Raw genomic sequence first — 26,111 nt, forward strand, 5'->3', positions numbered from 1 at the left:
TTATCCTTTTGTGATGAGACTTATTTTAGTTCACATGATGTCTTCAAAGTTCATAATGTGCAGCTGAGTAATATTCCTTTACATGTATTTTTTCCTTTTTAAACTGAGTAGTATTCCATTGTATGGATATACCACACTTTGTTTACTGCATCCACTGTCAGAGGACACTTGGGCTCCTACATTTTGGCTGTTGTGAACAACTACTATGAATATAGGTATACAGATAGGTGTTTGATTCCCTGCCTTTCACTTTCAATTTCTAAAAGCAGAATAGTGGACCATACGATATTTCTATGTTTAACTTTTTTTTTTTTTGAAACACCACACTGTTTCCAAGTGGCTACATCTTTTTTACATTCCCACTAGCAATCACAAGAGTTCCAATTTCTCCACAACCTCAATAACACTTGCTGGTTTTAAAACTAAGGTGTAATTCACATATAACATTGTATTAGTTTAGATATATAGCACAATAATTTCATAATGTACATATTGTGAAATAATTACCAGGATAAGTTTAGCATCCATCACCATGCATAAATAAATTTTTTTCTAGTGATGTGAGCTTTTAAGTTACTCTTGTAACTTTTTTTAATTTCACTTTTTTATCATTTTAAAATTGAAGTATAATTACTAAAATGTTACATTAATTTCAGCTGTAGAACATATTGATTCAACAGTCCTATACATCACTCAGTGTTCACCATGATAAGTGTAGTCACCATCTGTCCCATACTTCATTATTATAATATTATTGACCATTTTCTCTATGCTGCACTTCATCTCCATGACTGATTTTATATCTGAAAACTTGTACCTCTTAATCCCCTTTATTTATTTCACCCGTCCCCGCCCACACCTTCACTTTGGCAACCAGACCAGTTCTCTGTATTTAAGAGTCTGTGTTAGGGGGCACCTGGGTGGCTCAATCGGTTAAGCATCCAACTCTTGACTGCAGCTCAGGTTATGATCCACCAGTTCATGGGATCAAGTGTCATGTCAACCTGTGTGATGGCACAGAGCTTGTTTAGGATTTTCTCTCCCTTTCTCTGCGCCTTGTGTGTGTGTCTGTGTGTGTGTGTGTGTGCTCTCTCTCTTTCAAAATAAACAATAAACATATATCTTTTTTAGATTCTACATATAAGTGATATCACATGGTATTTGTCTCTGGATTATTTCAGTTGCAAAGAGTTATTACATATGGCATAATCTCATTGTTTTTTTATGACTGAGTAATATTCTGTTATATATAGATAACATCTTTTGTTTTTAATTTGTTTTAATGTTTATTTATTTTTGAGAGACAGAATGAAGAGAAGGGCAGAGAGAGAGAGAGGGAGACACAGAATCTGAAGCAGGGTCCAGGCTCTGAGCTGTCAGCACAGAGCCTGACGTGGGGCTCGAATCCACGAACCGTGAGATCATGACCTGAGCCCAAGTCAGCTGCTTAACTGTCTGAGCCACCCAGACGCCCTGATAACGTATCTTTTTTAATCAATCATCTATCAGTGGACACCTGGGTTGCTTCCATATCTTGGTTATTGCAAATGCTGCAGTAGACATAGGGTTGTATATATCTTTTCAAATTAGTTTTTTGTATTTTTCTTGGCAAATACCTACTAGTGGAGTGACTAGATCATATGGTGATCCTATTTTTAATTTTTTGAGAAACCTCCACCATGGTTACACTAATTTACATTCCTACCCACAGAGCATGCGGGTTCTTTTTTCTCCATGTCCTTGCCAACATTTGGCTTTTTTTTTTTTTTATTGTATCCATTCTGATAGGTATAAGGTGATATCTCGTGGTTTTGATTCACATTTCCCTAATGATGAGTGATGCTGAGCATGTTTTCATGTGTCTCTTAGCCAACTATAGGTTGTCTTTGGAAAAACTGTCTATTTAGGTCTTCTTTTAATTGGATTATTTTTGGGGTATTGAGTTGTATAAGTTCTTGATATACTTTGGCTACTAACCTTTTATTAAATACGTCATTTGCAAATATTTTTTCCTCATTCAGTGAGTTGCTTGTTGATAGATTCCTTTGCTGTGCAGAAATTTTTGTATTGATGTAGTCCCATTTGATTATTTTGCTTTAGTTTCCCTTGCCTGAGGAGACTTTTATTAATTGACCAGATAAATATGAGTTTATTTCTGGGCTCTCTATCCTGTCCCACTGATTATGTGTTTATTTTTATGTCAGTATCATACTGTTTTGATTACTACAGCTTTGTAGTATATTGTGAAATCTGGGATTGTCATACTTCCAGCTTTGTTCTTCTTTTTCAAGATTGTTTTTGCTCTTTGGGGTCTTTTGTGGTTCTATACGAGATTACAATAATTTGTTCTAGTTCTGTGAAAAATGCTATTGGTATTTTGATAGGGATTACATTGAATCTGTAGATTGATTTGGGTAGTAGAAACATTTTAACATTAAGTTTTCAAATCCATAAGCATGAAAACCTTTCCATTTGTGTCATTCTTCCATTAATGTCTTACAGTTTTCAGAGTACACATCCTTCACCTTCTTGTTTAAATTTATTCCTTGGTATTCTTCTTGGTGTAATCGTAAATGAGATTTTTTTTTTTTTTTTGAGAGAGAGAGACAGCATGAGCAGGGGAGGGTCAGAGAGAGAGGGAGACACAGAATCCGAAGCAGGCTCCAGGCTCTGAGCTAGCTGTCAGCACAGAGCCCGACGTGGGGCTCGAACCCATGAACCGAAGATCATGACCTGAGCCGAAGCCGGAAGGCGGACGCTTAACCAACTGAGCCACCCAGGCGCCCCTGAGATTGCTTTCTTAAATTCTCTTTCTGCTACCTCACTATTAGGAGAGACATGAAACCTATCTCCGCATATTAATTTTGTATCCTGTAACTTTACTGAGTTCCTTTGTCATTTCTAATAGGTTTTTTTTATGGCCTTTTTAGGGATTCTATATATAGTTTCATGTCCTCTGCAAATGCTGACAGTTTTACTTCTTTCTTACTAATTTGAATGCCTTTTATTTCTTGTCTGATTATTGCAGCGAGGACTTCAGTACTATGTTGAATAAAAGTGGCAAGAATGGACTCCCTTGCTAATTCCCGATCTTAGAGAAAAAGCTTTCAGTTTTTCACCATCGAGTATGCTGTTAGTTGTGGGCTTTTCATATATGGCCTTTATTATGTTTAGATATGCTCCCTCTAAACTCACCTTGTCCAGAGGTTTTTATCACGAATGTATGTTATGTTTTGTCAAATTATTCTTCATCTATTGAGAAGATCATACGGTTTTCATCCTTGTTCTCATTAGTGTGATGTATCGTGTTGATTGACTTGCAAATACTGAACCACCCTTGCGCCCCTGGAATAAATCCTGCTTGATCATGATGAATAACTTTTAAATGTATTGTCAAATTTGGTTTGCTAATATTTTCTGGGGATTTTTGCACTTATGTTCAGAGTTGTTGGCTTGTAGTTTTTTGTTTGTTTGTTTTGTTTGTGGTGTCTTTGCCTGGTTTTATTATCAAGGTATTTTGAGTCTCTTTTTTGGTTAGTCTAAAGATTTGTCCATTGTGATTTCCAAAAACCTACTTAGTTTCAGTGATCTTTTATTAAAGTCTTTTTTAGTCTCCATTTCATTTATCTCCCCTCTGATCTTTGTTATTTTCTTAAATTGCCAATTTCTAGTTCATAACCTTAGGCAAATAAATTATTGTCCCTATGACCTAGTTTCCTCATTTACAAAATGGAAATAAAAGTTCTGACCTCCTAGGGATTTTCATCAGGATTAAACAAGATAATGCATGTAAAATGATTGGTCCGGAGCCTGGTATATATTAAATGCTAGTTAAAACTTTTATATCCTGGGATGCCTGGGTGGCTCAGTTGGTTGAACATCTGACTTCGGCTCAGCTCATGATCTCACAGTCTGTGGGTTCGAGCCCCGTGTCGGGCTCTGGGCTGACAGCTTGGAGCCTGGAGCCTGCTTCAGATTCTGTGTCTTCCTCTCTCTGCCCTTCCCCTGTGTGCACTCTCTCTCTTTTTCTCTATCTCTCAAAAATAAACAAACATTAAAAAATACTTATACTTAAAAAAAAACTTATATAATCATATTGGAGCATGGTAAGCAAAGTCCTCATATAAAAATATGTACACATGGTAGCAGGGGTGGGGTTAGAGGAATGTCCCCATTTTATTTAATGACTCAATTTCCAGGCAGCAGGGCCAGTGTGGGTGCTAAAAAGTCAACCTCAGACCGAGTCTCATGGATATGCAACCTGTGTGGTCCCATAGGTTCCCATGACTGGTTTATCGTTCTGTTTTTACCATCTTGAAATTCGTGTTAACTTTTCAACAAGGGATCTTACTCTTTCTATTTTTTGTACTCATCTGAAAGTTTTTTCAGCCAATCTTGCTTCCCCTTAAAGCCCATATCTTCCCAGAGAAGACCAGACTGTCTTCTTCCCCAGTATAGTAAAGGCCAAACTTTCCCTAGTACCCCAGCATCATGGGCAGCAGATCTAATTTGATTAGAAGGAGTTCTGCCCTGTCATAACTCATCTGTGTGTGACAACTCCTCACTCAAGGATGTTCCAGAGACCCACAAAATAATGCCTACCCGCAAGTGGAAACCTCCTTGGCTTTATGCGTATGGATAGGGTTGTCTGTATAACACCTCCCCCAACATTTTTGGATTTAGATACTATTCCTTGATTATTTTTCATTAGGCAAAAGGGTTTTGTTGACAAGATTAGGGTTCCACTCTGCCACAATTTAAAAAAATAATAATCTGTGGGTTTTGAACAAAGAGTGGAGGCTCAAGGGGAAATACACATAAAATCATTAAGCTATCATTTTAGAGGTATTTCCCAATTGTCAAAACCAGTCTGAAGTCTGTCTTACTAATGAAAGGCACTCTTAAGGTTTTACAGACATGAGTTGGGAAGGAATTTCTCTTGAGATGGCCAAGGTTGTAGCCAGTAAAATGATCCAGAGGAGCAATATTGCCTTTGGAACAGACAAGTTCAAATCTGTTTGTCCAGGTGCCTTGTTCCTGTGCAAGTCTGTCCACTCAGACACTCTGCCACTCAGGTCTGTCAGGATAGCCAGGTGTGCACTGGATGGTGGGCTTAGCCACAGGAAGTCTGCACCTCACAGAAAAGTAGAGGGATCTGGGGAGGGAACCCATGGCTCCACCCGGTGAAATGATGTGCCTGGAATAACAAAGGAAAGAAATCAAAATAAAATGAAGCCACAGCATAAGTGTTCCAACCAAGCTTAGAAGTGATGAAAAGTGGAAAGGAAATTTAGCTGGAATTCACACTGTGGCTAGGGTTATGACAGTTAATAAATCAGTAAGTCTGGAAAATGTTAAGTCTCACAATAAAATTAGTAAGTTGCATTATACTGTTGTTCAAACTACTGTTGTTTAAAAAAACAATTATTATTAACATGTGTGACTCTTCTCTGGAAGTATCTTTCATTTATTTATCAGCAAAGCTTGCTTTCTCCAGGAGAGAGTTACACATTGTTAAAATGGGTCCTACTATTTGCTAACTACGTGGCCATGGGTGGATTATTTAAGATCTCTGTGCCTTAGTTTATTCATCTGTAAATTGGATTTCATAATAACTATCTTTTTAGGTTGAGGCTTTCAAATATTTTGGCAGTAGCCTGGAATAAGAAATATCATCATCTATCACAATGCAATATGCTACGTATATACATTTATTCATACACGTGTCTTTCAGGGTCATTCTGCCTGTCCCTGTTTATAGAAATCACACTATCTACTGGACAGAGTAGACAATGATGGTAGTAGATACTCAATGAAGTGAATGGAATTGAACTGCTCTGTTTCCATAGCCAGCTCAAGTGTGAAGGTGAGCAGAAATGCATTTGGTGGATGTACCAAGACCTCTTTCAGGTCCTGTCTTAGAGCAAATTTTCCACAAGACAACCTATCACTATCTAGTTATAGGGACATAACTCGACATATTTGGTCCACACCCTGACCTAATATAAGACCCCAGGGAGTTATTCTATAACCTGAAGCTCTCTCTGTGTTCATTTCTTCATCCACAACACTGGTGACCCTAACACCTACCTCACAAGGAGATGAGGTAGTGAAAGTAACATTTCCTAGCAGCAGTTGTGAAAACGAGTTCTCTCCAAACCCTCAACTGAGTGGGACCTCTGCCCTTTGTAGAAGGTTCATCAAATCACAGCTCTTTGAAGTTTTTCCTTTTTAAAAATTTTTTTAAATATTTAATCTTTGATACAGAGAGAGACAGAGCATGAGAGGGGGAGGGGCAGAGAGAGAAGGAGACACAGAACCGGAAGCAGGCTCCAGGCTCTGAGCTAGCTGTCAGCACAGAGCCTGACGCGGGGCTCGAACCCAGGAACATGAGATCTGACCTGAGCCGAAGTCGGATTAACCGACTGAGCCACCCAGGTGCTCCAGTTTTTCCTTTTGATGGAAAAAAAAAAAAAGTACCACTGAATAGGCATCCTGCAAAAGCTATTATTTTTCCAAATTAAAATTGGGATTTTTCATATAAATATTTTTATGTTCATGACACCATGTAACCAATGTAAATTTTGGTCTCTCAGAATCTGGTTTGTATTATAATGGCATCTTCCAGCTAGATTTGCTTTTGGAGAGAGCTTCCTCTAAACACTACTAGAACAGTAGATTTGGGCTCTACTGACGAGAAGGGAAATCCTAGAGGGCTGTGTGGTTTATTCATTTATTCATCTGTGCATTAATTCATTCAACAAACTTTGAGCACTTTTTCCAGGCACTGGGATACAGAAGCAAAAGAAACTCTTCTCCCACACCCACCCCCAGGAGCTAACATTTCTCTGGAGGAGGTGGGTACATCAACAAACGACTATACTGCAATAAGATAAGGCTATAATAATACAATAAATATTGTTGGTTTCCTACTATATGCCAGAGACTGTTCTGGGGCTGACAATACACTGTGTGCACAGAACACTTGCCATCAAGGACTTATATGCTAATGGCAGGGGGAAGGTTATGATTTGACTGTTACAGGCACAAAGGTAAAAGCAGCTAACTTTACCTAAGGGAATCTCAGAAGATTTCCTAGAGGAGGTGATGTTTGAGTTGAGATTTAATGATTAAGAGGGACTTTCCAAATGAAGGCTATGAAAGGTAGAAGCTATGGGGGAAGGGCATGTGGGAGAGATAGGGCTTTTGTTCAGAGGAAACAGCATCTACTGATGTATGTGTGGTTATATCTGGAGGAGTGAGAAGAGATGAAAAGGTCAGCTCATAAAGGGACTTAAGGAGTTTGGATTTCATCTATAGGTGCTAGGGCTTTATGCAGAGGCTGAATATTGTAAGTCTTGTGTTTTAATATGATTTTTCAACAGCCAGAAGGAAGATGGATTTCATGGGGTTAGGACTGAGCAAGAATGTTGTCAGCGAGAAAGTTTGGATGTCTGATCCAGTTATCCAAAAGGGAATTGATCAGCTTGAACTAAAAACAGTGTGAATGAAGAAGGGATGGATGCAAGAGAAATCTTGGATATAGAATCTATAGAACGGTAGACTGCTGGAGCATTGGATGAGGAATCTTCAAAGGGGTAGAATTCAAAGTGACTGCTAGGTTTCTGGTTTCAGTGACTTAAGTAGTTGACACTTGATGCCCTGGGGACTGTAGGAAATTATCCTAGCTGTTCCTTTGCTAATTTTCAGGTTGCAGTTTGAAGAAACCATCATTACCCATGGTGTGGATAAATAGATGGTTGACTTGTGTGGGTCTTTTTAGGCTAGCACTATAGTTGGACATATATGCTTGCATATATATACTGACCTGGCACATATATATGTGCCAGGGGCATCGTGAGGATTATATGTGTCATTTCATGGTAACTCACTTATTACATGGCCTCCCTGGTATGTAGTAAGTGCTCTATGATTGTCATCTCTTTTTATCATGCCAAGAAGACCTCCATAGAGCAAAGGGCCCCTGAGGCTGCTGGAATGGCATCTATGCTTAGCGGTGACATGCAGAGCTCTTGCTCTGTGCTAGGCTCTGTCCATGGGCTGTGCATGTATTACCTCCTTCAGTTGCACAATAGAGTTATAAGGTCCTATGTATAGTATCACAATTATAGTATTACACAAAAGGACCCAGGTCCCACAGATGTTAAGCAACGTGCCTGAAGTCACACAGCTAGTGAGCAGAGGACCCAGGATCAAAACATCCAGGCTCTAATACCCGTGGACATGATCCAGGCTATTGCTAGGGCAACTAGTGACCCGAGAAGCCATCCATTTCTAGAAGGACACTGGCTGGAAGGGTCCAGTGTCACTCATGATGATGCAGGGCAACCTAGCAGGTGTCCTCCTGTGTGTAAGAGAATGGTTATGCTTCTTTCCTTTATCCCCTCCCTCAGCCGTCCAGCCTGCCCCAATCAAGTCTCCCTCCTCCTCCTTTTCTTTCAGGGACTTAGAGCAGCTTCCAGAAGTCATGGGGGAAAAAGATCCAAGTTAGCAGGTTGCAAAATGTAGTAAGAATATGATCTGGAAAAGATTATTTTAAATGGCAGGTGCCTCAACTGCATTTAACTGAACCATAAAAGCTACTTAGAGGAGAATTTACTTTGAATACACGTCTCCTGCTCAGCTTATCCATTTCTACATCAGCACCTTCACGTCTTGCTGGAACTTGCTAAGAATATCTGGCTTCATCTTTCATTTTGCCTTTTAATTGGATTCCCACACAGGCTGCTGCTGGTTCAGACCAGTGCACTGCCATCTTTCACGAAGTCTTCTCTAACACACGAAGATCACAGGCAGCTCAATACAAACGTGCACTATTACTAATCACACTGTCTTTTTCAATTGCAAGCCGAGACACGGAGGAGGAATTTAGGAACAAGTTATTGATGTCGGTTATTTCCAGGGTGCTGAGGTCTGAGAGGTTTCTACCAGGTCATTGTTTATAATCTCAGAGCAGACTCCTATTTCTAAGAACCTATTCCAGCCCAAAAGTTTTCTATGAACAGCTTTCCCAAAATTGTGGAAGTTCAATTTCCTAAGCTTTGTTTCTGCCATTGAAAAGAAACCTATTTTCCCACCAACGCATCACCACGCTACAGCCTCTCCTGTTAGCCTCCCTTAGATATCTGGCTTCCGGCCAAGTCACATGTGCCACTTTAGCTCAGCGGGATGTGTGAAAGTCTATACATTAAAAGAAGATGAAATAGATACACTCAGTCAATCTAGCAACGATCCACTGCTTTTTTGAGAGGATTCACTCCCAAGATTCTTTATGTTAAAAGTTTCCCTTAAACTTGGAGATGATTTATGAAACCCAGTTTACACAGAACGTTTCAAGAGTTCATATTTTGAGTAAAGCACTATTTGTGTTGTTTTGAAATGTTTGGCGAGCATAGCTTATGTGCAGATCTAAAAAAAATAAAAAGAAAAATCCCACCTCTATTTAAAAAATGGTCTTTTGGCACTATAGATTACAACCAAATGAGAAGTTCATGGAATTATTGGTTTGAGAAGGAATGCATTCTCATGGACTCAGGGATAGTCCCTGTATTTCATTTCTATACACTTTGATTTATGTGTAGTGTCATCTCATGAATCTAAAGATGACTTGGAGGCTTCTTGCATAGTACTCACCAAGTACAAGCTGACAGACTTGAGAGAGATGTGTTGCTTTGTCTTGTTTTCTTTTAAAGCTGCCATTTTATTGGGCGCTTTTATGGGCTGAATGATTAGCAAAGTGCCTTACATTATTTCATTTCATCCTTGCATGAAACTGAGGGAGCTAGAATTAATTATCTATATCTTGCTCACAAGAAAACTGAGCTTCCGGGAGATGAAATCATTTGTCCAATGTCACGTTAATTGTAGTATCCCTTGATTCAAGTACAAATCTATGCAGTGTCAAAGGTCATACTCTGAGCCCGTACACTTGTCAGTTGACTTCAACCGCACTCCAGGCTGAGCCACTGAGGACTGGATAGGGATTCAGGTCATCTCTATGTGTGTCTCTTCTCCTACAGCTACAATGGAGGCAGTCATATTTCTCCTGATAGTAGTGAAGGCAGAGAAAGATCCCGGATGAGCAGATGCTTTTGGAGCACCTTGATATTATGTAAATAGTGACAATGTGTGTGTGATGTCCCCCTCTGAAAGATCAGAGGGTGTGCACCACATCGTATTGTGTTTTGTGTGTGCACTCCTTGTTGAGAGGTTAGGAATGCGTCTTACCCTATTTTAATACACATAATAGCACCTATCGGGGTAATGAGTGCTATGTGAATGGAGTACTTAGTGAATGGACAATAGTATTAATAGCCAACATTTTATGAGCTCTTACTGTGACCTCAGGCGCTGTTCTAATATTTAATATATAGTGGATTCATTTAATCATTAATAGGTTGAAACATCCATCCCTCTGCACAGACGAGGAAACCAAGGTGCCCAGAGGTTAAATGGCTTGCCTAAGGAAACACAGAAAATGGGAGAGGTGGGATATGAACCCAGGTCCTTTGGCTCCAGAATCTTCTCCCCTTACCACTTTACACTAAAGATTCTCTATAAAATCCTGCCTCTTCATTTCTCCCACTTGCACTGCACTACATACCCTACCCCTACTTTATTTCTTACCATTGCCTTTCTCATAGCTGACATACCATATATTGTCTAACTATGCTATTGTTTCCCTTTTGGGTTTGTCTCCCTACACTAGAGTGTAAGCCCAAGAGAGCAGAGGCCTTTGTTTACTGCTGTGTCCTTAGCATTGCTATTTCCTGGCATATCTATGAACTGCTGATAAATGCAGAACTGTGCCTGGCACATAGCAGGCAATGAGTTGATCTTCACTGAATGAGAGACTACATCATGGACATATCCCTAAGCTCATCAGATCCAACAGCCCCTCAGGACCCATTCTGATTTTGAATACAATGTAGTAGGGTGTTAGGTATAGAAGACAAATTTCTCTGGGCTGAAGTGTGAATAAGAAGTCAAGAAGTGATTTTCATTCAAAGGGAGGACGAATGTAGGATGATAACCGAAGCAGGGCCCCCAGGCGGGGGGAGCATGTCTGTGGGTGGAGGGACATGCAGCCTAAGAGGGAGGAGCCCAGGGAGAGGAACGCTTGAGCCGCGGTGATGGGTGGGTCCACAAAGGGAGAGAGGAACGGAGCTGAGCTTCAGGGGAGGGGCCCCCCTTACAAGGGGGGAGGTCTGCCACTGCTTCTGAACCCGGGCAAACAGATGATTCCCAGTAATTCTACAGATATTCAAAGTACAGAGAAATTGAGAGAGATCCTGTCGCATGCCCTTGATCCTCACAGCAAAATAGCAGGATTAAGTCTCTGCAGATGATATTGAAGAAAATTCAGATTTAAAAACAGTGTTGTCAGGTGGGGTGCCTGGGTGGCCCAGTTGGTGAAGAGCTCAAATCTTGATTTTGGCTCAGGTCATGATCTCACATTTCGTGGGATCATGCCCCATGTTGGGCTGTGTGCTGACAGCTTGGCGCCTGCTTGGGGTTCTCTTTCCCTCTCTCTTCCCCTCCCCTGCTCACACCTTCTCTGTCTCTCTCTTTTTTTTTTTTAATGTTTTTTTTTTTTTTTTTTTTTTTTTTTTGATACAGAGAGAGACAGAGCATGAGAGGGGGAGGGGCAGAGAGAGAAGGAGACACAGAATCTGAAGCAGGCTCCAGGCTCTGAGCTAGCTGTCAGCACAGAACCTGACGCGGGGCTTGAACCCACGAACGTAAGATCTGACCTGAGCCAAAGCCGGAGGCTTAACCGACTGAGCCACCCAGACGCCCCACTGTCTCTCTTTCAAAATAAATAAACATCAAAAATATAAAATTAAAAAATAAAAATACTCTCAGGTGAAGTGATAGTTTGGCACTAGTGAAACAGGCAACGGGACTGAACGTCACCTCACTTAAGACATTCATTTCATGTAGGCAATCAGTAACAATGACAGGAAATTAAGACTGGGCTGTAATTAGTGTGAAATTGCTCTCTGTGAAACTGTTGCTTATGTTGAACAATTTTTCATGTACTTATTCTCCAAATCTCTCCTCTCTGGTAGAGTGTCTATTTAAATCTTTTGTCTATTTTTAATTGGGTGGTTTGTCTTATTGAGTTGCAAGTGTTTCTTGTAAAGTTTATTGTTATATGTGTGTGCATATAAAATATTTTCTTCTAGTCTGTGGTTTGACTTTTCAGTTTAAGAGTGATTCATGAAGAACAAAATTTTAAAATGGATAAAGTTCAGTGATTCTTTTTCTTTTATGGTTCATGCTTTTTGTCTTAAAAAAAATCTTTACCGGGGCGCCTGAGTGGCTCAGTCAGTTAAGCCTCCGACTTTGGCTCAGGTCAGATCTCACGTTCGTGGGTTCGAGCCCTGCATTGGGCTCTGTGCTGACAGCTAGCTCAGGGCCTGGAGCCTGCTTCTGGTTCTGTGTCTCCCCCTTTCTCTGCCCCTCCCCATCTCATGCTCTGTCTCTCTCTGTATCAAAAATAAATAAAACATTAAAAAAATACATTAAAAAATAATCTGGATTTGGTAAAGATTTTTTATTAAAAATGTCTTGGAGCGCCTGGGTGGGTGGCTCAGTCAGTTAAGCATCCAGCTTCGGTTCAGGTCATGATCTCACGGTTCATGGGTTCGAGCCCCATGTCGGGCTCTGTGCTGACCGGTCAGAGCCTGGATCCTGCTTCAGATTCTGTGTCTGTCTGTCTCTCTATCTCTCTGACCCTCCCCTGCTTGTGCTAGCTCTCAAAAATAAATAAAAAAAATAAAAATTAAAAATGTCTTTTTGGGTTTCTTTTTGGAGTTTATTAGTTTTAGTTTTACTTAGGTCTATGGTCCATTTCAAGTTAATTTTTGTGTATGATATGAAGTAAAGGTTAAAGTTCTTTTTTCTTTTTTTCCTTTTGTAAGTGGTTAGTCAGTTCCTCCAGCACCATTTACTGAGAAGATTGTTCTTTTCCCACTGAATTGCCCTTGCACATGTGTCAAAAATCAGTTGACTGTGTGTTGGTTTCTCTCTGGACTCTTTGTTCCATTCTCTTGATTTCTTTGTCTATTCTGACCCAATATGACATTGTATTAATTATTGTAGCTTGACAATAATCCTTGAAATCAGAAAGAGTAAATCCTTTAACACTGTTACTCCTTTTCAAATGTGTTTCAGCCATATTCCGTTCTTTGCATTTCCATATCCTTCTAGGCTATAGATCAATTTGGGGAGGAACTGACATCTTAACAGTGAGAATTCTTCTGCTCTAAGAACACAGTATATTTCTCTATTTAATATGTCTTCTTTAAATTCTCTTAGTAATATTTTGTAGTTTATTATACATAGCTGGTGCACATCTTTTTCCAAATACATCCCAAATTTTCATATTCTTAAACACTGCTGCCCAAGATGTATAAAAAATTTTTATTTTCTGATTATCTGTTGACAGTATATAGAAATACTAATGATTTTTGTATATTGCTCTTATACCCCACAACTTTGTTAAGTCATTTAAAAATGTATTTCTTAGGATTTTTTACATGGATTTTTTACATTTTGTAAATGCCCTTTATTAGATAGGGGAGGTTCCTTTCTGTTTTTGGTTTGCTGCAATTTTTTTTTTTTTAATCAGGAGTGCCTTTCAGATTTTGTCAAACAAATGTTTTTTATGCATCTTTTGAAATAATCAGATAATGTCTGTTAAAACGGTGAATGATACTGATTGATTTTCAAATATTAACCTTGAATTTCTGGGATACACTCTACTTAGTAATTGTTTATAGTACTTTTTATATATTGTTAGAATCAATTTGCTACAATTTTTTTTGAGAATTTTTACATCTATATTTATGAGGGCAATTGACCTGAAATTTTCTTTTTTTGTTAATGCTTTTCTGTATTTTTCTCCAACCTCATCATTTTCTGATCTTTATACTTCCTTTTTTATTCATATGTTAGGTTCAATTGCCTCTTTTGTTCCTAGTTTCTTAAGGTGAAAACTTAGGTTCTTGATTTCAGACCGATTCTTCAGTCCTGTAAATTTCTTTCTATGTATTTATGTAGCTGAATTCCACAAACTTTAAGTTTTTTTTGAAGGTTTATTTTTGAGATAGACGCACAGAATGCGAGTGAGGGAGGGGCAGAGAGAGGGAGACAGAATCTGAAGCTGGTTCCAGGTTCCGAGGTTTTAGCACCAACCTCAACAAGGGACTTGAACCACAGACCAGGAGGTCATGACCTGAGCCGAAGTCAGATGCTTAATCAACTGAGCCATCTAAGCGCCCCAAATTCCACAAATTTTAATGATCTGTGTTTTCTTTTTACCAGGTAAGAATAATTTCTAACTTTACTTTTGATTTCTTCTTTGACTCTTGGGTTATCAAAAAGACTTACAGGCATTCATCACATTTTCTGTTGATTTCTAATTTAATGATCTTGTGATCAGAGAGTATAGTGTGTTTTAAATCTTTTTAAGTTTGTTGAGTCTTATTTTGTAACCAAAAATATGGTCTATCTTGACAAATGTTTCATATACGTTTGGAAAGAATGTGTATTCTGTTGTTTGAGGAGTTCTGTAAATATTATCTAGATCAGGTTAACCAATAGTCTTTATTCAAGTCTTTCATATCCTTATGATTTTCTGTCTACTTTTTCTCACATTTTTTATGCAAGAGGTGATGTATTCTCTATAATTGTGGATTATTTTTTTGAGCTTTATTAGATTTACTTGTGTTCTTAAGTCTGTTGTTACATGTGTAAGTATGTAGAATTCTATATCCTTTTGATAAAGTGACCGCTGTACCCTTACAAAATGACCCTGGTAGTATTTTTTGCCTTGAAGTTTAATTTGTCAGATATTAAATATAGTTACCTCCATTTTCTTTTGATTACTGTTTGCTTGTTATATTTTTTCCCATCCTTTTACTTTTTTTAAAAAAAAGAAAGTCTGTTTTCTTTCAATTAAAAAAAAAATTTATTTTTGAAAGAGAGAATGAGTGGGAGAGAGGCCCAGAGAGACACACACAGAATTGGAAGCAGGCTCCAGGCTCTGAGCTGTCAGCTCAGTGGGACTCGGATCCATGAGCCGTGAGATCATGACCTGAACTGAAGTCAGATGCTTAACTGACCACCCAGGCGCCCCTCACCCTTTTACTTTTAATCCATTTCTGTATTTGTAGTGAAAGTGGGTTTCTTGCAGGCTGTAAAGAATTTTGGCTTGCTGTGTTTCTGGTGAAAATCCTGCTGCTTTTATCTCGATTCCTTTCTACATAGTTTGTCTTTATTCTTTGGCTATATTTAAGATTTTTCTCTTTGTCCTTGGCTGTAAACAGTTACCTGTAATGGACCTTGGAGTAGGATTCATGTTTCTTATATTTGGGGCTTGTTGAGGTCTTTATGGTTTTTATCACATTTAGGAAACTTGGGACCCTCATTTTCCCATATATTTTCTGCCCACCCCCCACCCCCCTTTTTGGGACATTTTCTTTTTTGCAAGAGTTAAAGAGTGAGAGAGAGAGAGGGTGAGTGAGTAGGGGAGGAAAGAGGCAGGGGGAGAGAGAGAGAGATTCTCAAGCAGCTTTGATGTTCAGCAAAGAGCCCGATGTGGGGTTTGATTCCACAATCCTGGGATGGTGACCTGAGCCAAAATCATTAGAGCTGAACAAGCCACTCAGGAGCACCCCCCCAACACCCCCATTTTTTTCTTTAGATCAGGAAATTTCTATATAAGGTTGCCTAAGTTTTCTTCAGTGCACACTGGTGCTCTATTCAATTTTTTCCATTTTTTTTCTCTTTCATTTCAACTACTTTCTATTATTAGGTCTTCAAATTCACTCTTTACTTTTATAGTGTCTAATAATCTGCTAATTCCACCTAGCGCATTTTTTCATTGTAATAATTATATTTTTCTCTTCTGAAAAGATTGAAAAAATTGTGTGTGTCTTTACTTACCATGTTCAATCTACTTTCTACAACATATGGCATATAGTTATACTAACAGTTTTTAATGATTTTGTCCACTAATTCTATCTTTGTAATTTATGACACATTATGTTTTGCATTTTCCTCCTTTGACACATGCGTGGAATTTTATAATTGGCTCCCAGACACTATGAGTTTTATGTTGTTGGATCCTGGATATTTTTGTATTCCTATATTCCTGAGCTTTCTTCTTTTTTTTTTTTTTTATTTTTTTCAGTGGGATGCAGTTATGTTCCTTGGAAATAGATTGTTCCTTTTAAGGCTTTTAAATTTTATTAGACATGCAAAAAAGTCTCTAGTATCAGACTAACTTCCCCACTGCAGAGGCAGTAATTTTCTGAAGATTCTATCCAGTCTCCTTTCATTACAAGGTTTACCACTGTGGTTGGTGGAACACGAACTATTTTCTTCCCTTTGTGATCTCTGGGTATAGTGACACCCTGCTGCTTTTGTGTGATTATTTCTACTGTCTCAGGAGTTTGTTCACATGCATTTAATGAGCAGTATTCAGCTGAAGATTTACGGGGGACCCTGTGCCAAATGCAGAGTAGGTCCCTTCTCAGAGGTGGCACTGTGAATTCTAATCATTTGACTTCATAGGACTACCAGCTCCATCTTCTCAATGTAGGGAGACTCTTAAGCTCTACCTGGGTTTCTTCTCTCTGCGTGCCAGCATGGAAGCTCTTTCCAAACAGTAAGCCTGAACAATCAGAGGGCACCTCTCCTTTGTTTCTATTTTCTCAGGGACCACTGTCCTGAAAACCGTTGTATCATAAGTTTTAATGTTTTTAAAATTTCATGTAGGAGGATAAACCCAATACCAATGCTCCATAGTGACTAGATGGGGTGTTTCTCCATGAGGTTTTAATTTGTTTTTTTCTTATTATGGGTGGGATTGAGAATCTTGTATTATATTTAGGGTTATTTGTATTTCTTTTGCTTTCCTGTATATTTTTCTATTTCATCTTTTTCCCTCATTGGGATGTTGGTCTTTTCCTTCTTCACTTCTAGGAGCTCTTCAGCGATTATAGAAATTAGCCCCTATTGTTGTAAACCTTTTTCCAATGTCTTGTGTTTTTACTTTGCTTATGGTGTTTTTTATCTCATGTATATCACTTTCATTTCTATGTAGTCAAATTTATTAATTTTTTAAATCGTATTTAGAAGGTCCTTTCTGTGGCATATTTTTAATATCCACAAAACTATAATTCTTTGCCTGTTGAGAATGGATTTTATTTTTTGCCTATGGCATTTAAAATTATTTGGGATAAAATCTGATGAATAAGGTGGGATAACAAATTGAGTAATAACAATTTTGGTTAAATCATAAAGTCTCTATGTAGTTGAGAAATTTTTTAAAGTATAAAATGCATCCATTCTCTTCTGAATTGATTCCATAGTGGAATTTTAGAAATATGTGAGTGGATAATAATTTTAAATAATAACTTTCTTACTATAGTTCATTTTTTCCCTTTCCCCTGTTTTCCTTCCCTGTGCTTTATGGCCTTGGATAAAATATATGGCAGAACAATGATGGAAAGGTTGAAAGTTCTAGAGAGGAATAGCCACGTGGTGCCTTTCAGAAGAAAGGACATAGGCAGACTTAAAGGAAAATTCCTATGTCTTAAGCAACAGAGAACCATCTAATCCAAAGGAGCTGTCAGAAGGGGACAATGGACAGCATATGTGTGGTCTCTGTGGACAGATAATCAATCAACCCACAGTTCTCCTCTTGGATGATAGGAGACTGAGAAATTATGGCAAATTCCCAAAGCTGATTGAATAGGAGAGTGACCAAGAATGGCTGAAATGGGGTTTCTTACCAACTTGGTCATATGGAGTCTTGAAATTGAAATTTACTTTGTAGAAAATAAATGTCTTACATATTTAGATGAGATCTACCCTCTTTACAAATATTTTGCCTAACAAAAAATTTGTAGTTTTCCAAAGTAAATTACTTGAGGAGCTATATTTATTTGCCTGTCGGCTGAGGGAGGGAGAGAGGGGCCAACTGAATCAGGGTCTATCACCTAATAAATAGAGTTTTTTAACTTTAGCTTTTCCTTCTAAGTGATCTCTGAGCTTGGAAGGTAAAAAGATTACATCTTTACTAACTTCTAATTGAGATATAGATTTCCTTCCATTACAAATATGGGGAGCAAACCATAGGAGTATCAGCAATATGTAGGATTTCCTCAATAATAGAAACCACACACATTTTCATATAACAATATGGCTGATACACATATTTAACACATTGTTGATTTTCATTGTCGCTCATCACTACCCTTTTTCTGTTTGTATATTTCCAGTTATTGAATATACAGTTGTTCCTAGATTATTCATAGACACTTAAAAGTCAGCATCTTCCTAACCTGCTTAATTACCTTGATTTCTCAGTTTGACTTCTTTCTATTGTACTCTCCACTTATCTTTATAGCACCCATTAGAAACCCTGAAATTGTTTTCACATCTCCTTTTCTCTTACTCCTCAAGTCTATATCGAAATCTTTGACAAGATTCTATTTCCTCTTCTTCATTCTTATGGCCTCCCAAGTTTGGTTCCTCATCCTCTCTTGCCTGGGTCTTTACAGCAAGCTGCTCATGGAGTGTACCTGATGATCTCACTGTTTGCTCTCGGTCACTATACCTTTCTCCCAAGAAATCCACATGGCTTCCAATTTTACTAACATGTAAACTGGATCACATTATGCCTTTTTTTTTTTTAAGGTGGAACTTGAACTCATGATCCTGAGGTTAAGACTCAAGCTGAGATCAAGAGTTGGATGCTTACCAACTGAACTACTTAGGCACCCCACACAATGCCCTTCTTAATGCCTCTTGTGGATTCTGATTTCCTTAAGTATGAAGGTCAAATTCTGAACTTCCCAAATGGATCTCAACTTACCTTTCTGAAACTTCTGGTTATAAGCATCCTTATGTCTGACCATCAACCCCATCTTGCTACTCAGTCTCCAGAGCTGATTGCCGTTCCCCACTTCTCTTTGGGAACTCCTGCTCACCTCTTCACTCTCCCCTCCTTTACCTGGCTTACCCCTCCCTAGGCAGAATTAATTTTCTTCTTCCTGTCTCCCCTAACACTATGTCTATCTTTATTAGGGTTCATTTTGCAGAGCACTGTTAGTAGACTTTATTTGCTATAAATATCTCATCATACTGTAGATCCTCCTTACTACCCATCAATACGTTAATTATGGAAGTTCTTAGACTTATTGCTAGTTCTAGTTGCTTAATTCATTAATAAAGAAGCACTATTAGGGTGCCTGGGTGGCTCAGTTAAGTGTCCGACTCTTGATCTCAGCTCAGGTCTTGATCTCAGAATTATGAATTCAAGCCCTGCATGGGGCTCTGCACTGGGTGTGAAGCCTACTTTACAATGCTATTATTACTATTTCACACATATCTTTTTTTTTTAAGTTTATTTATTTTGAGGGAGAGAAAGAGAGGAAGAGAGCATGAGCAAGGAAAGGGCAGAGAGAGAGGGAGAGAAAGAATCCCAAGCAGGCTCCATACTCAGCACTGAGCCCAAAGCAGGGCTCCATCTCATGACCAGGAGATCATGATCTGAGCCAACATCAAGAGTCGGACGCTTAACCAAACTGAGCCACCCAGGTGCCCCCTATTTCACAAGTATATTTAATATTTTGATAATTTCTGTTTCAATGTAGTTGCCTTTGAATTCATATATTTTATTTGGAGCATTAACGAATCTTATTCTGACAAGTAGTCTATTAGGTTTCAACAGATAGTTAAAGGTGTTCATGGCAAGAAATAGGTCCAGAGTTTCTGTTTTAGTTAAACTTTGTATAATTCCTGAAGTGACCTCTAGAAGAGACGAGACAGCAACTCCTCCTCAGCTGGAAGATGTGAGAATGTAACTTAACTCTGAGAGAATCTGGCCTTCTACACTCATTTTAGGCCCAATAAACTGCAGTAGCCCAGCAGTTTATCGGTCTGACTTGACAGCTTCCACCAGAAGTGCTTACTGGGTTTGGGGGCCTGAAACTTTTCTGCAGGGCTTAGCTGATGACAGATTTGCCTCTACTTTACTTATCAGCTGGTGCCGAGATGACTTTCCACATCAGTGAAATAGCTTTAAATCTGATATTCTGGGCTTGGAGCCTCCTCACATTTAATCAGCACCCATTCCGTCCTCTGTCTTTGAATTCATTGTATTCAGGGCACAGGTCCTGTACCTCTCATTTGCCTCTAAGTCTGCCGCTGCCCTCCCAATACTCCTCCTTCTCTGTCCACATTCCCTCCAGCTGTGCAGGTGATAATGCCAGGAGACTGGAGGAATCCGGCATCCAAGCCTTGCAGACTCCTGCTGAGACAAGCTATCAGCTTTTACCATTTGACAGAGAGAGGATGGAAACAAAATCAGGTCAGGAGCAAAGGCCAAGCTGAGTTGAAGTCTCTGATCTTGTCATTTTCTGGATACAAAACTCTCTGACACAACTTTTTCTAGCATCAACCTGCAGACAAAACGTTTCAGTCTCTGTTACCTAAGAACATGTTACTGCATGAGACTCTGTTGTCTGTTTTTAACTATAGTAATGATAGCTAACATTTTACAGTTTATAATTTTATTTATTCTTGGAGCAGTTATCCACATCAAGTTTTTCTTGCTCCCATTTTCTGAATGAGATATCTGAGCTCAGACAGGTTTAACACTGAGTACAGAGCTAGACCAGGGAGCTAACCTAGGTCTACTGCCTCCACTGCCCTGTACTTCCTGCTACAGGAAGATGTAAGTGTGTGAATCCCGATAAGATACCTCAGATTTGTGGCCTGTTGGCTCTTTGAATTCTGCACATAGGTTTTGTTTTTTTCAAACAATGTATAAAATAACTCATGAGTTTCCAACATTTGGAAATTTGCAAATTTCAGGAGTGCCTGAGTGGCTCTGTCAGTTGAGCATCTGACTTCAACTCAGATTGTGATCTCATGGGTCACGAGTTCAAGCCCCACATTGAGCTCACTGCTGTCAGCACACAGCCCCCTTTGGATCATCTGTCCCCCTCTCTCTGCCCCTCCCCCACTCATGCTCTCTCTGTCAAATAAACATTAAAAAAAGAAATTTGCAAATTTCACGTCAAAATTCAGACTTCTGACATTTCTCCCCTTTGGACGAAGAGGTCTGGCTATCTAGGGCATGCGTTACTGCCAGGCAACAATTCTCTAGGGTTGAGTACTGTACTTTTCCTAAATGGAGTGTAAATTTTCCAGATTGTTGCTCTTTCCACCATCCCCTATTCTTCCCCAGCATTAAGACTGAGTGTCAGTTGTCATTTATTATTCCCTTTGTCCTGTTTTTCTTATAGTGGAATTAAAAGAGGAAAGGGAAACAATTTTTAAATTCACTTCTATCTCAAAAGTGGGAAAGTGAAATATGGACCTAGAAAACTTTATTTTTAAACTGATTTGCCTGGGTCCCCATAGGAATTTGAGTTTGTGATTCAAATCTCGATGCCCATGATAAACATTTGGGAAGCTTTTTAAAAATCCGTGAGTCTGGGCTACACCACAGCTGCCTTGAGTCAGAATCTTCAGAAATCGCCCCCAGGCATCTGTCATTTTTAGAATTCTCCGGATTATTCTGACCGGGAAATCACTGATATCACTGTTGATACTTCTTTGAGGTGCCGCCTTACGGAATGCAGACTTCACGTTCCCTTAATGCTCCTGCAGTCAGGTGGAAAAGGTCCATGTGGAGTTTGTCATAAATGCGATATCAGTTGATTCACCAATTTGGCCATAGCATTTTGGTTTTTTCCTGGAGCAACAAAAGGACATCAGGAGACCGTATCCATGTTGATTCCCACCACCCCTGGGCTAACTCACAGAACCGTTTCCTGATTCACACTGAAAGGGACCTAGAAAGCATTCACTATTTTTGAGAAGTCACTTTCTCTCTCGGATTCCAGCTTCTTCATCTGAAGAACCAAAATGTATGAAGAGCTAGAGACAAAATCAGGGCTTGAACATCAGGTTCCTGGGTCCTAGACCTCATTCTTCCACTATGGACTTAATTTCATAGAACTGGCTTTCTTTTTTTTTTCCCCCCTGAAAAAAATATTTTAAAACAAGATCATGATGGCCTATATTGGGATTATATTTCCTTTTTGTCCCAAGGCAAAAATGAAAAAATTTGGAGTTTCTTGTGATTTATTTGCTATTACTTATATCACTTACATCAATTATAATGTTGAATACCTTGTCATCTGGGTCAACTAAGGGAATCATGGGTAAGTTTTCTGTCATCATTTTTGGGATGATAATAATGGTAGTTGTAGTAGATACTCTTTATCGAGCAATAATTCTTTGTCAGGGACTCTCCTATTCATTTACTACGTGTTACTTAACCTTTACAACAACACTCTATAGTAGGTACTTACTTCCATGTCTTTCATATGAGTAATTGAGGCTCTGAGAATTCACTTTGGTTATTCATTCAGCTCTTTACTGAGCAGCAGTCACCTGTCCAGTCACAGAGTATGTAAGCAGTAGATCTGGGATCTTATGATTCCCAGCCCCATGCTTCTCACCAAATCTGTGAAGCTTTTCTGTTTTCCAGAGCCTCCTCCCACTTCTCCCTTGAGCTCCAGATCGGCTCTCATTCTGCCATTTGTTTCTATTAAATTTCCTTTCTTCATATTCATATCTGTATTTTATTGAATACATATCTTGTCCAGGTCAGGGTGCCTGAGGCTGGAACCAGTGAGTGGAGTGGGGTTCGTGGGAGCTGAATAAAGCTGGAGGGAGCTAGCTCTGGATGTGGAGGCACACCATGATGCCAGGCTTTACCTCTTGTGGACAGATGAGGTGGGACCATTGTGGTCTAGCAGGTCACTAGTCATGAAACACTTCCACTTGATTTGGAAATAAACTACACTGAGTAAACAAAGGTGGGAAATACTTTATAATTAATAATCGTGACTCATTTCAACTTGAAGTTACTTTTCAAAGCATGTCTGCATATATGATTTCATTTCATGCTCAAGTAAATGTGTAGTATAAGTAAAGATTCTGTACTTAGAGTAGGTTGGGGGTTGTTACCTGCTGTCAGCCATGCTTCCCTTAGCCTCCCAACAGCCCTGTCCTCTCCAGGTAAAGCATTGTGCACAAATCACAGATGATAGCGCACATACTGAAAATCAGTTTGGCAGAATATTTACGTCATGCATGTGTCATAATGGTAAGGGCTCTGGGAAGGAACAAGGATGTGTTTGAAAGTAAACTTTGGTCTGGACCCAGTACTGAGATTGTGGGAAACATTGTCAAACACATGTAAAAGTTGGGGAGAAGAAATTGAGGGTGGTGTTAGAAAACAAGATAGGTAGCTCAAAAAGGAATTTAGTTGTATACCAAAGGGAGCAGAGTTGAAACATAATTGCCGTAGATTATACTTTACAATAGGATCCTTTGGGGAAAGCTGCATATAATATCACTTCTGTGTGAGGATAAACCTATATCATCTTAATGGATTTTTGAAAGAATACCAAAATTTAAAAGTAACAGGGCTGTGCTTCTATCAAGAAGTAATTCTCCTCACAAGCCATTTTTCATTTTAATGTGCCGTACAGTAGCTTGCTCATCACTCTTACCTTTGTTTTTTCTTTCTCATGATGATCCTAAGTATATTTTTCCAAAAGACAACCATTGACAACCCCAAAGCCATTGTTCTGAGTTCTTACTCCTGTGAGTGTTTCAGGTAATACTGTTCTTCAGATTTGAGGTCATCTTTCTTATCCTTTCATTTACTTTCCTGGCTGCCAAGAGCCCCCCATTTATCTTTCTCCTTTCTCTTCTGTCAGGCCATTCTGAGTGGTAATTTTTCATTCCATAGATTTCCTTATCCCAGTGGTCCATTCATTTTCTTCAGGCTCCTTTTCTTTCCTCCTCTATGTCCCATTTATGACACCTCTTTCTCCAGTGGAGTTTTGAAGCATTCAAGAGTTGACAGCTGAAGATGGTGATTGGACCAGAATGGGAAGATGAGTTTATTTAATAACTATTATAGGGTTTCATATCAGTCAGAGTTCTTGGTTGCAAATTTTGGAAACAACTCAAGTTAGCTTAAGGGAAAAGGAGTTTATTGAGTCACTTATCAGAAAAAGATGTTGGGGTAAAGCAGCATGCAAGGAATTTCTGTAGGAACCAGGACCTCACAAACTAGAACCAGAATTGAATACCACTGGGTTGATGCTTCCTCTGTCTTTAGCTGTTTTTTTCTGATTAGTTTCATTCTGCAGAATAATTTTCCTGTGTGCTGGGAAATAGGGCTACTGACTTTAGCTCCAGATTACTATCTTCCAGCAGAAAAAGGCTTTCATGCCTCCTGTTGCCAACCAACCCCTAATGTTTCTGTTACTACCAAGGAAGGCATCTGATTCATTCCATTAGTCATGTGTTCATTTCTGGACCAGCCTCTGAGTTGTATCGACCACTCACATACCTTGTTTGTACTTCTCAATGATTTCCTTCTTAACTTCCAGTGTAATCATCTCCTTCTTATTGCTTTTATTTTCAACCTTTTTCTGCATGGGGGCCATTCTATACATCTGCATGGATGTTGACTACAGTACAGTATTAATAAGCTCTTGTCACATACTGTATGTAATGTAACTGCCAATAAGGCAGCAGAGGAAAGCGTCAATATCTGCAGGCTGCTTGACCGAGAATGAAGCAAAGTATTCCTACACTTACTCTTGTATGGAAAAGCAAAGAACTGTCCATAGATGCTTTGAAGTGACAAAAAATACACTACTGCTAGTTGTGGGCACCTTCCAACATTCTGAAAAAATTCTGATTTCTGCCAAACCACTGCAGCCTAAGACTGAGTATCCAAGCATGGAAGATGATCACCCATAGTCCTACAGCTAGAGAGAGAAAGAGAGAAAGAGGGAACCATTAGCTCTTTTGTGATCATATGACATTTGGCTTGACATACTCACATTGCAAGTCATCACTCGTTTGTCAAGTTGAAATTTATAGACATGTTTGCTCATCTTGTGGAACATTTGAAGAACAAGTAACTTGCAATCCAAGAATTTAGAGAAATATGTTTTTCTGAAAAATTACACAAGAAATCTCTTCCACTTGTGTTAACCTTGTAATGAAAAACTTACTTTGAGGAGAATAATAGTATGGGTACTCTGAACTCATTGTTTTTAAGTAACCCTATGTTCTTTTAAAAATGTCTGCTATGGGGGTGCCTGAGGGGCTCAGTCAGTTAAGTACTCAACTTTAGCTCCCTAGCTCAGGTCATGAACTCATGGTTCATGGGACTGAACCTCACATTAGGGGATTCTCCCTCTCCCTCTTTCTCTGCTGCTCCCCTACTTGCACATTCATATTCTCTCTCTTCCCCCCTCCCTCCATCTTGCACTCTCAAAATAAATAAACCTAAAAAATATACCCTCTATAATCACCCTCCCTGAATCCACACTGGTTGAGTAGTCCCCTTCCTCACTGACTCTGGACTTACCAATTTGACTTGCTTTGGCCCATGAGACAATAATAAACATGATGCAAAGAAGAATCTTGAAATGTGTGCATGCACTGGGGCTTGCCCTCACTTTCCGCACTCTGGGGCCCTATCAAGCCTTGGTTAGCCTGATAGATAATGAGTAGCACATGGCCTAGTTCTATCCATTGTCTCCACCGATAGCCAGCAGAATATCAAATGAGTCCATCAACCAGCAGCTGACTACGAAAACATGAGCAAGTAAAGATGACAATACCTGGAAGAGATATTAGCCATCCCAACTGATTCAAGCCCAAATTTCTGACCCACAGAATTGTGAATAAATAAATGTAATAATGTAAATAAATGGTTGTTGTCTTAAGCCATTAGATTTTGTGTTGTTTGTTACACAGCAAAAAAAAAAAAAAAAAACTGATAACAAACACTACCTGCTGTGTTTTGGGGTCCATCCTGACTTGGGAGGCTTTTATAGCTCTTCAGTACTGGTTATTCTGGATTCCTCACTGGGTGTTTCATTAATTTCCTCTCTACTGTAGCATGGGAGTTTACATATTATTCCTGATAACCTCTTTGATATGCCCCCTAGTTACTGAAT

At 39.1% G+C, this 26,111-nt stretch overlaps 1 long non-coding RNA gene across 1 annotated transcript in view; it reads left to right on the top strand.

Annotated features, from left to right (window-relative positions):
* Positions 1-25,775, top strand: part of LOC115279371 — a 40,011-nt gene extending 14,236 nt beyond the window's left edge. The window contains exons 2-3 of the long non-coding RNA XR_003903392.1: positions 6,785-6,857; positions 25,700-25,775. This is a non-coding gene — a long non-coding RNA (uncharacterized LOC115279371). The remainder of the gene's footprint in view (positions 1-6,784; positions 6,858-25,699) is intronic.
* Positions 25,776-26,111: the final 336 nt, after the last annotated feature.

The sequence above is a fragment of the Suricata suricatta genome, chromosome 15 (genome assembly GCF_006229205.1).
Source record: "Suricata suricatta isolate VVHF042 chromosome 15, meerkat_22Aug2017_6uvM2_HiC, whole genome shotgun sequence".
In the NCBI taxonomy this organism is placed as follows: Eukaryota; Metazoa; Chordata; class Mammalia; order Carnivora; family Herpestidae; genus Suricata; species Suricata suricatta.